This window comes from Zophobas morio, unplaced genomic scaffold (assembly GCF_036711695.1).
Source record: "Zophobas morio isolate AGI-343-1 ecotype UQ-CSIRO unplaced genomic scaffold, CSIRO_AGI_Zmor_V1 ptg000030l, whole genome shotgun sequence".
In the NCBI taxonomy this organism is placed as follows: domain Eukaryota; kingdom Metazoa; phylum Arthropoda; class Insecta; order Coleoptera; family Tenebrionidae; genus Zophobas; species Zophobas morio.
In genome coordinates, this window is record NW_026972135.1 from 11,679,578 (window position 1) to 11,695,166 (window position 15,589).

Genomic DNA, 15,589 nt, shown 5'->3' on the forward strand with positions numbered 1-15,589 from the left:
ATTACAGAAACTAAAGCAGTAAACACAATGCTGCTAACAATTACCAAACAAAGTTTAAATCAATAAAACTACTAGAATGGATTCAAATAAACGTATTATGTTGACCACTTGTTTGTCTCCAAGTTAACCTTCCAGATCTCGCGCGTGGACTGACACTCCGCAGGGATCTCTTTTTGTTGATATTTAAAAAATTCCCCACTCCTTACAGCAACGCCGCCGTGTACCCTCTTGTTTTAGCCTATTAACAGCTAGTATGCAGCTGCAGTTCAGTTAGTGTGCATCTTCAACATTTTTTTGTCATTACGTACGATCTGTCACGTTTCACTTCTTCTACTGGAATTTTTTATATTACGAAGTGCATTTGAAGCGGTAAATGGTTCTTTTTAGTTATAGCATCTTCAACTTATTTCGTTAACAAACTTTTCTATAGATGTATTATTACGAGAATGAGCAGAAACGTTTACACAATCTTATGGAACAATGTTTGTTAACCAATATGTGGAAGCTGTAGTACCCTCACTTTATTCTCCCCACCCTCCACCCTAGAATAAGGTAGCGAGAGAGTAAGGGAAACGGGGTGGGGTGAATAGGGTGGGGGAGCTACAACTTGTATATAAGGGTGAAACAAACCAACGACGTTTAGTCTTAATGTTGACGTCACAGCGCTAACATACCAGACACTTTCATCACCACAAAACTGTAAGTATACCTTTTGTTTATTTATATAAATTGTTTCTAATTCTTGCTTTTTTTTTCAGATTTTTCCAAGACATGGCCCTACAAAGAAGTTCATCGCCAACCCGCAATGTGGAGACTTTCTCAAAAGAGGAACTCGAGTCCACCAGCAGGGAATATAGAAATTTCGTCAAAAATTTCGAGAAGCCCGAGGATTTGACGAAAATAATGACAGTTAGAGGAGTTGGAAGGATGCACCTCCCAGGAATTATTTCTGGAAATTTGAGGCTCAGACGGACATTAATGGGGAGACATCGACCACAGGAGTGATTTGTATGTTACATTTGTTTTAGACTAGATATTTGATATATTCATTTTGTTTGTACATATATATTGTTATTTTGTTTTATAAATTTTAGATTATTATAAATTAAATTATTTAACTACCGTAGTGTGTCATTTTCCTTAATTCCTGCACTCAATAACGAAATCTTCAAAATTACATATTTAGGCAGAATTTCCCGCACATCTTAACTCGAACATTCAGATAAAATCAGTTTATTATTATTATTATTATTAGTTAATGCGACCGGGCGGAGGCCGAGGTCTGTTATGCCTGGCTAAAGATTAGCAATATACAGGTTAGTTGTTGTGAAATCTACAGGAGTGGGCATCATATCTAACTTTAAAACTCGCAGTTGACTGACTGCCAACAATTGCTTGGGGTAGCGAGTTCCAATCGTGGAAAGTAAGATGTCCGTTGGAGCACAGGAGTCCGTCCATGCGGAATTTGAAAATTCCAACATAGGTCTTATATAGGTTTTTTACAACTTCAAGAATACCATGGAAATAATTTTACAAAAAACTTTACTTAGAAGAAACAACATGGACCTGGCCCTTCTGGTAACATGAACAACCTGATTTGACCACGACAGGTCAGAACTCACTAATACTCCCAGATCACGACAACAGTCAGATTTGTGAATTCAGTACCATGAATATAGTATGAAACTTTTGGGTTCTTCTTACCAATGTAAAGAACTTCACATTTATCTATGTTAAGTGGAAGCAGCCAATCAGTGGACCATTTATATATTGCAAGAAAATCTTTTTTGAGAAGCATAGCATTAGAACTATTGTTGTCAGTGGCGGCTCGTGACTGTCTGATGTGGTGAGGCGATGATAGAAGTTTGACAATAATAGTAATATTACTTGGTCTTACTAGTTAGTAATGATAGAAGTCTTGCCTGAATACCGGTCATTCCCGGGTCAGTGGTAGGTCCTAATAATAATAATAATAATAATAATAACACCCATAACACATTGAATCAACAATGTTTTTACAAGTCAAAATTTTGTTGAAAGTAGCACTTTCTTGGAGGGATTCGGGAATAGTTGTTGTGTTCTTTTTCTAAACATTTTAAGCCCATGAAATTTTTAATATGTACTTTGGAACTTTCATGGAACTTTGCACTTCGGATGAAATTCGTTAAATCGTTGTATCCCGGGATGTTGTGTAAATATTACGGCAGAGCCATTTATATGTTTCGTAGGTACCAAGTTGATTTAAATGACTTGGAGTACTGACGACTCTGTCGCTTATCAATGGAAGTTAAATGAATTAACGGTTTTGACTGCTCGATATTTAGCAAAATTTGCCGACGTTCTAGCTCGGTTCGCCGTGAAAACGGCGTTTCAAGAAGCAACATGACGATGTCGTACTCGGGATTCATTTTTCACTCACCTGTACCTATGAAAGAGACAATAACACAAAACACCAACACGTGGGTTTTTATTCACGTTCATGCTAATTACCCACGCACCCCGCAACCCTATCGTTCTGTAAAATAAATGGAAACATGGTTTAATGAGTACGCCGAAATTGGCCGAGAAGCACCGAAGATATCGCCTCAGTTCCGAACGAACGCATGTATAGGAGTATAGGAGCTGAGCCATCGAAATCCGTGTCTGTGATTGGGCTTCGCTGGTTCAAGTGAACCGACGTTATGGCCGCTTCAGTTAAAGAACTAGGGGCATAAATCGTACGGTATTCAACGGAAAATATCAGCAGGAAGCGTAAAAAATAAAAAATCTTGTACAGATTTCCCATTTCAACATATTTTTGTAACTAATGCATTGAAAACTCTTTTTTAATTATAAATTAAGTCAATCTGTTCTTAAGATATTATGCTGTGAGGCGCCGCCTCACTTGCCTCATCTGACGAGCCGCCACTGATTGTTGTATAACTTAATGTCGTCTGCATATACTGCAAACTGCGACTTAATTGTATTCTTTAGATCTGCTGTATATGCTACAAAAGCAAAGAACCTAAGACAGAACCCTGCGGGACTCCACTCAACATTTACACTGGTCGACTGAAAGAACTGCCCACTTTAATACGAAATATACGATTGCTGAGAAAAGAATTAATCCAACGCCAAAGCTTACCTGATATGACAAAATAAAGAAAATTGGAAAGTTCGAAGCAGCAGCGAGGGCAAATTTCTGGGAAGAAGAACAAAAAGTTACAGCTTTGGTGATACCTTTGCGAGATGCAGCGTTAGAGATACTCCAAACTCTGTCTGAAAAAGATAGAAATAGAAATAGTGCCCTAACGGCTGCTCTAGAACTTCAATTTGGGGACGAACATCTGAGACAATTTTTTGCAGCGCAAGTGAACAGAAGAACCCAGAAAGTTGGAGAATCCCTTCAAGAATTTGAAGCAGATATCAAGAGGTTGATATATCTTGCATACTCCGCCGCACCACCAACTTTTCAAGAGAAGCTTGCGACAGAAACCTTCGTAAATGGCATTCGCGACGTTGAAGTTAAGAAGATCCTACAACTATCAAGGTATCAGACATCATCTGAGACCTTGATTCGTGCACAAATGGATGATACATCTCAAAGATTTGAGAATGGTAGTTATGCCTCGTAAGAGAAGCCTAGAATGGTATAGGTAGGGACGCGATTGTCGTGCTCGATCACCAGCTCCGAGGAGAAGCACACAACAGAGATCTCCTCAACGAAATGTGCAGAAAAACTGAAAACATCCAGTACTTTGGGGGATGTGTTGGCTGGTAAGAATAAAACCCCCAGGGAAGTGAAAATAGGAAGTTTTACCAAAGGTAGTAGTTCAACTGCACCGGGAAAGATTAATGGGTCTTGCGTGGCAATCACGATCGATATTAGCACTGAAGTCTCCATACTGTGTAGAGGACCCTTAAGAACTAAAGCTCTAAAGAGGATGCCCGAAACAATCAGATTGAAGACCGTAACTGGAGAGTCGACGCCAGTCATGGGTTAAGCAGAGGTAGAAACCGGCGTTGGTCAGCTGAAGATAAAACATCGGGCTCTCGTGGCTAACATTGAAGACGACTTTACTTTGGGAATGGATTTGATTAGCTGTCATGAATTGACGGTCAATCCAGTGGAGAAAGTCATAATGCTTTTTGGACTGCGTAATGCTCCGGCTACTTTTAAGAGACTAATAGAGATGCTATTACAAGGGCTAACATGGAAAACATGTTTGGTTTATTTAGACGACATGATGGTAATGGGAAACACATTTGAGGAGGACTTGGCCTACCTAGAAAAAGTATTAGTCGGATGAAGGAGGCAAACTTGAAGCTGAGTCCGAAGAAATACCTCCTCTTCCACAAAAGAAGTAGAATTTCTGGGGCATACTGTTTCGGCAAACGGGGTTAAGACGACCGGGACGAAAATCAGTACAATCCGCGATTGGCCGCGACCAAGAGATAAGCACGAAGTCCGAAGTTTCCTGGGATTGTGCACGTACTACAGAAAGTTTGTCAACGGGTTTGCTGATATTGTTGCTCCCCTGCACACACTGACGGATTTGAAGACTCAGTTTAATTGGACTGCTGAATGTGAGGCAGCCTTCCAAAGATTGAAGAATGCCTCTAATCCTATTGTATCCTATGCGCAATCATCGGGAATGTTCATATTGGACACAGACGCGAGCAACAATGGAATCGGTGCTGTATTGTGACAAGTGCAGCACAAGAAAGGAAAAATCATCGAGTACTTCAGCAACTCTACTTTCAAAACCCGAGAAGAACTACTGTGCTACGAGGAAGGATTTGCTGACGATTGTAAGGGCTGTTGAACATTTCGACAAATATCTCTATGGACGCGAATTCCTGATTAGGACCGATCACGCAGCCCTCATATAGCTCCTCCAGATGAAGAATCCGAAAGGACAAGTGGCTATATGGCTTGAACGACTCCAACAGTATCACTTCAAAATTCGACACAGGAATGGTAAGCCCCACAATAATGCAGACTCTTTGTCGAGAAGACCATGTAAGAACTGCAAACACTCACAGAAGATCGAGTAGCGTGAAACGTCGTTCAATTGTGGGAGGGCTCAGTGGGACGCCTTGCGTGTCGAGAACGGGTTGCTAAAGCGAGCTTGGGGGAGTCCGGTTGGGAAACATACCACCATGCAATTGGTGGTTCCGGCCACCAGAATCAAGGAAGTACTTCTGGAGATTCATAATGAGGGTTCCGGTGCTCATTTTGGAATCAACAAGATGCTTTCTAAAGTCAGGGAGAGATTTTACTAGGTCCTTTGCCGAGAAGATGTCGAGAGCTGATGCAAGAAATATATACCCTTTGCGGCGGTCAAGGGAACGAGGACTAGAGAGAAAGGGCCGATGCAACAATACAACATCGGTTCCCCGTTAGAAATAATTGCAGTGGACATAGCAGATCCTTTCCCGGTAACCGAGGACGGGGATAAATACATAATGGTCGTCAGCGATTATTTCAGTAAATGGCCTATACCTTATGCCATACCGAGCCAAGAAGCCAGGACGGTTGCAAAAATGCTGATTGACAATTGGATTAGCAGGTTTGGGGTCCTAACGGAATTACATTCGGACCAAGGCAGAAACTTCGAGTCAAACTTATTCCAAATGGGTTACTGAAGTCCTACGGAAGACACGGACAATGCCGTTGTGCCCACAGTCAGATGGAATTGTGGAACGGTACCATGGAAAAACATCTTTCGAAGGTGGTAGCTGAATATGAGAAAGATTGGGATCGACACCTTTTACTGTTCCTACTGGTTTATCATTCAGCTGTCCATGACACGACGGATCAGACGCCGGCGGCAATAGTTTTCCGAAGAGAACTTCGTCTGCCTTGTGATATCTTCTTCGATTCTCCGAATGAAGAACCAAAGGAGGTCATAGATTGCGTCGATGAAAACACGCTACGACCTTAAGGGTAACGCAGTAGGATTACAGGGACTTGCTATGGCTTTATAATCCCCGAAGAAGCAAAGGTCGTTGCCCGAAGTTGTCACTACACAGGGAAGGTCCATGACAAGAATCAACTATGTCGTTTACAGAATTGGACGAGGGCCGAAGACGAAAATGAAAATTGTCCAGTTAGACCGAATTATAGCAGTGACACGGTTGACGTTTCTGATCGGGACGATCAGAACTAAGGAGGAGCGCAGTGTTACCAAATACGACCTATGGGTTTTCTAGTATGTGAGGCGATGATGTGTGACTTATTGTCGGTGACGGCGGTCGAGCGACGTTTTCTAAAGAAGAGCCTGGAACCAGAAATCGCAATGGGTAGGTATTCCAGAAAGGCCTCTATCACGAAACCTCTAGAAGGAAGTATGGATTTAAATAGAGGCCACTTTCGGGAACGACCATTATTCAGACAACTAGTCGAGTCCAGTGAATGTTGAGAATTGTGTACATAATCGCTGTTTAATTAGTCGTGTAAATGTGAGTTACTAAGAAATAAATTGTTAGTAATAATAATAATAATAAGTTTATTGTCTCACAGGTTTCCCTAATTGTTGAGTTGAATTTAATCAACAAAGACTATTTCATTACTTATTGATTGAACATCATTTTATTTACTTAAAAATTGTGTTTAATTTACAATAAAAAATCTTACAATGTTCACAACCACACTTATATTTGTATAGGAATAAGTAAAAGCGTGAATACGGTATTGAGCATCGTACCAAAAACGGATAACCTAACAGTAAAAAATCCAGCAGCTGTAAAATGTGGCTCGTACGTTAAAATTGGTCTAATGCAAACACGAAGATTTTGTCGGCTTCTTATAATGGACGACGTTTCCAGTTTATGCAACAGAAGTAATATTTCTTCATATTCAGTTACAAGCGAATGAAGATAAAACGCAACACTCAACAAACCAACCTAGAGATCATAGGTGTTAGCTTGACGTCTACATGCTAAAATGAAATTACTCAGCATAATAGTGGTAACATTAATTCAGACGCAAGTAATGCCTGAAACAAAGTGGTGTAACTGGAAAAGCTGGCGTAGCCACCTCTCGCCAGATTATTCAAATACGCAAGGGTACTATTTCCGATAGAGACCAAACCAAATAGAACGGGCCATCCAAGTATATCGTTAAAAAGAACAACGACTTCTTTTAGCAGAAAAAGTTTATAATTAACACTTTCAAAAGTAATGTTGAATGAACGATTTGTTGCACTTCGTAACAAAGAAGTTTGAGCTTGATATGTTGTCAGAATTTCTTGTGCGCCAGCATAAGTCAACAGTAAATAAAATACTGGGAGGGAAGCGTGAAATAATGCCACAAAATACACATTTAAGACTTTCCTGCCGATAAAAACAAACAAGCAGTAAGACTTTAGCAGGACACTGACGGAAAAGATGAAAACTGCCAAAATGATGTAGTAATGGTACTTATCGTTGTAAACACTGCGTTGAATAGTATTTAGTTTTTCTAAAAATGAATACCATTGACCTTTTTTAAATAAAGATACAGTAACAAGAAGAGTATATGAATGGATATATCTCTGTAAGTGTAGAAAAGGCCGTATATAAATGCTGTTGAATATAGTAGAAATAAAGAAGCTCCATAGTGTCTTCCGAATGCAGAATAACAATGACTGTCCGTCAGGATGGGTTTTACTTTTATGAAATTTCCAAACCTAAGAAATACTTTTAGTGTTTTCATACCAAAAAAGATTTAAGAGATGACCAATATTTCGTTTTGGAGAAGTCGCAAAATGTATTATAAATAGTATGGAGTCATTTCAGTTCAATTATTATTATTGGCTGATTTGAGCCGAACTCGATGGAGCTATGTAGCTCAGTAGAAGTATTCAAGTTTTTGAATAATGTTTGTCTGTCGTGTACATTTCCTTGGAAATGGATAGCTAAATTGCACTTAGAAAGAGGTAATAAATCAATTCAGTAATTAAACATAATACGACTAACGATTTACATTTTCCGATTCTATCATTTCGGTAGACAGTTTATACCGTTCAGAGAATTTTTTTTGAAGTTATTTGTTGGAGATTTTGGTAATCTTATTGATCACTCGGTGCGTTGTAATAAGTACTATGTAACGTTTTCGTCAACCACGTCGGCATTTTCTAGGCAAATCTAACTGTTCCATTATCTGTCTAACGTTTCGGACATTAGGATATTGTGTCGTGTTCCTTGGACTACTTTCGATAGAATCAAACTTGACTGAATCGCTACATACAAGGTGATTGCGAAATACATGCAAAAAAAAAATGGGGAATAGCTCACAATATGATTATGTCACTGGGTAAAATTCACGGTCCTAAGTAGTAGCAGTGTCTAGAAAAAATTATTTGAAATTAAATGTAAATTGTTGTACGCGCCGCTGGACTGTTTTGTGACCTACATAATTACTACAATGAATGGAATAGAGCGAGTCGGATTAAAAACCAAAAAAGTGACTTTATCAGGCACTTTTTTAATCCCAACGTGAAAAACACGAGAAGGGCCAGTTAGCATCGAGCGGTCGGTGAAATCGGTTTATGGTGGAGTTTTCCCATGCAGATTGTGTCGATATGGTAATTGGTGTGGGCGAACATTTGCATGAGTGATAGAAAAACTCCGAGATCATGGTACCTTCAACTTCAAACTCACGATCGTGGCCGTGATAGGACAGAAAGAAGAAGTTGGATTTTCACAGCTTGTAGTGCATCCTACATTAAAAGAATACGGCCACATCCATACCATGTTGACAAAGTAAAGGGTTTGGAGCCCGCTGATTGTCCACGTTGTGTAACTCACTTTTTGTCCGATCAAACTCCACATGCTCGTCCACAAATACGATTGCAAGAGACGGTTTTCGATAAATGTGTATCGGTTGGATGAAACAGTTCGTTTGTGGAAATCAACAGTGTCCAGAAATTATCGAAGAGCTTCAACGAGTGAAAGTGGTTTTTACCTATCAACACACCTCTTGCAACGCTCTGACGCCTGTATTGCTAGTCAAGGACAACATTTTCAACATTTCTTGTAAAAAGGTAGTAGCATACTAAGTTGCTCTTATTTCTGTTCCAATAAACAATCTAAAATCGTTGTGACAAGGACCAAACATCCATCAGAATCAAAATTACCAAAAAACTTTCACATTGACCTTTAACGATGATGAATGAGTAAATGAATGAACGAATGATAAGCAGCAAAAAGTCGGTTTTACTTTTAATTGAAACTGAAAGTGTTTAGGTCGTTTTTATTCGAACGTTTTTCCAACTCTGTTTACAAGGTGGCTCAGTGCCTTCGTATCGAGGGTGGTTCATGGGGGTTTTGCCCCATTCGATTTTTAATTTGTGTTTTCTATATTTCGGCTCTACTAGGGTGGGGGATGCCGTGGTTAAAATATTTGCACTTATTTCGCAGTCACCCTGTATATCCTTAGTGGTACTTATTCTATTTCAACATTAATTTATTTACCTCTGTAAAAATTTACAACAACAGATTTGACAATGTTTAAGAACACATTCCTACAACTGTATAAGAATAAGTAAAAGTGTGATTACGGTATTGAGCATCGTTCCAATAACGGATCTCTTAACAGTAAAAAATCCAGCAGCTGAAATATATGGATGGTACCTCAGTGTTGTCTTAATACAGATACGAAGATCCTGTTGGTTTCTTTTACCTGACGACGTCTCCAGCTTATATAACGTAATTAATATTTCTTCATATTCAGTTACAACGGAGTGAAGAAAAAAAGTGACATTTAACAAACCAACCTTAAAATCATACGTATTAATTAACGAGTCATTTACCTACTAAAATTAACTTACCCAACAGAACAGCAGGAACAATAGTTCAGTAGTGATGTATATTTGAAAGAATGTGGTGTAATTGAGAAAACTGGCGTAGCCACCTGTCACCAAAGTACTCAGAAACCCAAGGGTACTACTTGCGATAGACAGAAAACAGAATAGAAGGGGCCATCCGAATATGTCGTTAAAAATACCAACAACTTCTTTTAGTAGAAAAAGTTTATAATTAACATTTTCAAAAATACTGGTGTTTGAAAGGGTTGTTGCCGCACGTAGCAAAGAAGTTTGAGTTTGATATATTTTCAAAATTTCGTATGCTCCAGCATAAGTCAGCAATAAATAAAATATTAGAATACAAAGCTGAAATATTGCGATGAAAAATACCTTCAGGAGTTCTGCGCCGAAAATAACGAATGAACAATAAGAATTAAGAATAATATTGACGAAAAGGGTGAAAACTACCAAAATTATATAATAATGGTGTTTATCGTTGTACCCACGTGTTTGAATATTATTTAGTTTTTTTAAGAATGAATACCATTGGTCTTTTTTAAATAAAGATGCAATAATAAGAGTATACGAACTAAAACCAATGTGGACCAGCACGTTTAAAATACTGAGAACAAAATCGACGTTTTTCATTGTGTCTTTGTAAAAGTGAAAAAGGCTGTATGTAAATGCTATTAAATACAGAATAAATAGACAAACCCGGTATTGTCTTTCAATTGCAGAAAAACTGCGAATTTCTGAGAATGAGGGTGCTATTTTTATGAAGCTTCCAAATCTAAGCAATACTTTGACTGTTTTCATGTCAAGAAGAAATAAAAGAGCTAGACAATATTTGATTTTTCGGAATTAACTAAAAGTTTTATCAACAATGTTGCAACTGATCGATAATTAATTACATACACACTGTTTGTTCAGTTCTAAATTTGTCTGGGAAACAGTTAACCTCGTGATACACCAAGTGCTTTAAGTTTCTTACTATGTTTGTTAGTAGAAATATTCAACTTCATTTTCAAGAATTGAATAATGTTTGGTTATTATGTTTACAGGGTTCATTTGGGTGTACATGCATTAGCCTGGAAATGGATAGCTAAACTGCACTTAGGGGAGAGGTAATAAATAAAATGCTCCCTTCATTCACGTAGAAACTCAAACAATTGAACTGAACATATTACGCTTAACAATAATCCAGCCGCCTTGGGTCATAACTTCGGTATGTTCTTGGGACGACAATGGTCTTCCAGGAATGTGTTTTATAACTGGAATTTTAGAACGATTATTCTCGGGCACGCCTCTCACAGTGAAGTGTGTGCCGATCGACTTTATTACTATGCCAGTCTAAAGTGTTTTTATTGCTTTCATTTAAGTTAACGGAAATAATAAATTAAGTTCAAAAAAAGAAGAAAATCTTTGCTGGAATAAGTGTCAAAAAATAATTGTACACGTTAGCAAAAGCAGGTATACAATGGTTCTAAAATGATAGAATTGCTTCTTAATTAACGGTTTAGATACACAAAAGCACCTTGATTTTTATGTGAATTTGTTATGGAAACCAAAATTTGGCATTGGTAAAGACGAATCCAATTTATAAAAAACTTATTTAAATTTATTTACATTATATAATACTGATCAGTGATTTCACTTCATGTGACATGTAACTACTTGGTTCTGGTTTGATCTGTGCTAGTCTAATTCTAGTAATACGATCAGACTATTCCAGTGAAGTATAAGTTTCGACATTAGTTTATTTACTTAAATATTGTGTTTAATTTACAATAACATTCTTATATCTGTATAAGAATAAGCAAAAGCGTGATTACGACATTGAGCATAGTTCCAACAACGGATCTCTCAACAGTAAAAAATCCAGCAGCGGAAAAATGTGGATGGTACCTCAATGTTGTCTTAATACAGATACGAAGATTTTGTTGTCTTTTCGTAATGGACGACGTTTCCAAATTATATAATGTAATTAATATTTTTTCATATTCAGTTACAACCGAATGAAGATGAAACGTCACACTTAATAAACAAATCTTGAAATAATAAGTGTTAACTTGTATGCATCTACGTACTAAAATTAACTTACCCACAACAATAATAGTAACGTCAATTCAGTGGTAACAAATAACTGAAACAATGTGGTGGAATTGAAAAAACTGGCGTAGCCACCTCTCACCAGATTATTCAAATACCCAAGGGTACTACTTCCGACAGACAGGAAACAAAATAGAAGAGGCCATCCGAATATGTCATTAAAGATAGCAATAACTTCTTCTAATAGAAAAAGTTTATAATTAACACTTTTAAGAGTACTGTTGTACGAACGTCTTCTTGCTGTACGTAGCAAAGAGGTTTGAGTTTGATATAGTTTCAGAATTTCTTGTGCCCCAGCATAAGTCAACAACAAATAATACAGTTGATTAGAAATTTGAAATATTGCGATAAAATAGACATTCAGAACCTCTGTGCCAATAATAACCAACCAACAATAGGTATTAACAATAACAATGACGAAAAAGGTGAAGATTGCTAAAATGATGTAGTAATGGTAGTTATCACTGTAAACATTAGGGTGAACAGTATTTAGTTTTTTTTGAAATAAATGCCATTGATGTTTCTTAAATAAGGATGCAATAACAAGAGTATATGAACCAAAGCTGAACTGAACAATCTCGTTTAAAATACCCAAAACCAAATCGACGTTTTTCATTGTGTCTGTTTAGGACATTTTTTATATTTTGTCGGTGCGGCCTCCACGTGTTGGCGGTGTCTTTGTAAGGCAGCTGCACGTGTGCGGATCTTCAACCTTCTAAGGCGGCCGCCGTCTGAAGTGCGGCTCGCACCACCTCTGGCGGCGGGGTTTGGACGGGCTATTTCCCCCCTAATATCATGACATTTTTGTATGGACATTAGTAGTGTAAGTCGGATCGTTGCAATGTAACCATCGGAGGTAGTAAAATAAAAACAAGTAAAAAATACAGTCCATTTATTTAATTTCAACTAATAAAAATCCAACAGTGTCTATGTCTTTGTAAATGTAACATACGTTGTACATAAATGCTGTTGAATACAGTACGAATAAACAAATTCGGTAGTATCTTTCAGTTGCCGAATAACGGTGACTTCCTGTGGGAGTCGGTGCTATTTTAATGAAGCTGCCAAAGCTAAACAATATCTTGACTGTTTTCATACCAAACAAAAATATAATTATATTAACATTATCTTTCAAAATTAACCCAATTTTTTTAATAACTTTGGGATTAAAAATTACACAAACACACAATTTGTTCAATTCTAGAATTTGTGTGCATAATAAACCACTAGGAATAGCCTTGTTGTAGCTATATACACTAGCTGCTTCCGGTTTTATTTATTATTATCAGTTGCTGCTAATTTGTGCAGAGTTCGATGAAACTATGTTGCTCAGTAGAAGAGTATTCAAGTGCATTTTCAATACTGAATATTTAATAGTGTTGTCGATTGTGTTATTTTCGTTGGAAATGCATAACTAAGTTGCACTTAGGAAGAGGTAAAGAATAAAATTCATTTTCATTTTAACAATTTATATTACAGAAACTAAACAAGTAAACACAATGCTGCTAACAATTACCGAACAAAGTTTAAATCAATAAAACTACTAGAATGGATTCAAATAAACGTAATATGTTGACTATTTTTTTTATCTATAAGTAAACTACACCAGGAAATACCGATGCCTTTTGCGTTGGTCCTGATTGTCTACGCAAGAATGATCTTTTAGAATTTAGTTTCTAGTGTTAATTAAAAAGTGTAATGCCCGTCGGAAATACAAGGTGATTCCGAAGTACATGCAATCATTGTAACCACAGATAAACGTACAGTGTTTCATTCGCTCATTCATGTATTCATTAATCGTTAAAGGTCAGTACGAAAGATTATTAGCTGCAGAAACAAATGATGGTCCTGAGAATTTGTTTACAATTTCCGAGAATTTTCAATAATTATTGATTTCGATCTCGAGAATTTGTTTTTGGTTTAATTTCTTCAAAAATTCCTACTCATCCCCACAACAGCCAAAATAAGTCAATTTTTGTGATTGTTCAAAACGTCAATGTGAAAACAATATACTTCGTAAATTTTAATTTTTGGCTTTTCCAAAATTACCAAGAGTAGTTATATAGTGTATGGTGTTATTTCAACTTCCAAAACTTGTTTTTGGTTTAATTTATTCAAAACATGCTATCTTTTTTCAAGAAGTGGCAAAATAAAATATGGTATTTTTTGAGGTTTTTTAAAAATATCAATTTAACAGCTAATTAAATAGCTAGAAAATTTTCATCCGCTACCATTATTGGTTCAGCTCGTCCAGAATCAAGACCTACAACTTTTAGAGAATTTGTATGCAATTTCATCGAAAGTTAAGTTTTCAAAACAACGAAATTGTTTTGCCTTTTCGGAGAATTTTCAAAAATGATCAAAAGAGATACTGTTATTGATTTCGTTTTCCAGAATGTAACCAGTTTGTGGAAGCTGTAGCACGCCAACATTATTCATCCCACCCCGCCTCCGTAGAATTAATAAGGTGGAGAGAAAGTAAGGGTGACAGGGCGGGGTGAATAGGGTGGGGGTGCTACACAGTGTATATATATAAAGATGAAACAAACCGTCGATGTTTAGTCTTAATGTTGACGTCACAGAGCTAACATACCAGACACTTTAATCACAGCAAAATTGTAAGTATACCTTTTATTGATTCATATAAATTGTTTCTAATTCTTGTTCTTTTTTCAGATATTTCCAAGCCATGGCTCTACAAAGAAGTTCATCGCCAACCCGCACTGTGGAGACTTTCCCGCAAGAGGAACTCGAGTCCACCGGCAGGGAATATAGAAACTTCGTCAAAAATTTCGAGAAGCCAGAGGATTTGGCGAAAATAATGACGGTTAGAGGAGTTGGAAGGATGCACCTCCCAGGAATTATTTCTGGAAATTTGAGGCTCAGACAGACCTTAATGGGGAGACATCGACCGCAGGAGTGACTTATATCTTACATTTGTTTTAGACTAGATATTTGATATATTCATTTTGTTTGTACATATATATTGTTATTTTGTTTTATGGACTTTATATTATTATAATTTCATAAATTAAATTATTTAACTACCGTAGTGTGTCGCTTTCCTTCATTCTTGCACTCAATAACAAAATCTTGGAAATTATTTAGGCAGAACTTCAGGTGCATGTGTTAGAAAAAAAGTTGAGGGGCGGGAATACGAGCTTGGACGAGCAGACCTGAAGTTTAACGCTACAATATTGTTTCAAAATCTCCTACTGCTACTACTTTTTCCAGAATCAAAAAAGTAAAATTTGGCAATTTTTGGAATGCTGTATCACAAAATCGCGTGATTTCGCGGACCAACCTGGGGTTCTGGTATATATCATTCATTCACCATTGTCATCCTAATTGCTCTGTGGCATTCATTCATAGCAGTTATGGTAAGTCAGGAAATACTACCACTGGGGTGTATTAACAAATTTTTATTTAGTTTCAAATCATTTGTAATAAATAAATGACAACACAGTATATAAAAACACATGTTTTATAAAGTCCATTATCATCACACGTGTTCAAATTTGTAAAACGAATGCTTGTGGCGACTATTATTTACACAGTCATCAAAGGTAACACAATGTATGTAAAAAATCAATAAGTATAACAGTCACTTATTTTATTTATAGTTGTGTATCAAACATGTTTTGCACCTACTAGCTAAATCCATTCAGTCAACAAAACAAAATTAATTTTATCTAATGGTATTTACTCTG

General features: G+C 37.0%; 1 long non-coding RNA gene across 1 annotated transcript; it reads left to right on the forward strand.

The window, feature by feature from the left end:
- Nucleotides 1-276: 276 nt before the first annotated feature.
- Nucleotides 277-14,880, forward strand: LOC135138980 (uncharacterized). Its single transcript, XR_010282091.1, has 3 exons — nucleotides 277-369; nucleotides 431-699; nucleotides 14,556-14,880. It is a non-coding gene; the product is annotated as an uncharacterized LOC135138980 (long non-coding RNA).
- Nucleotides 14,881-15,589: the final 709 nt, after the last annotated feature.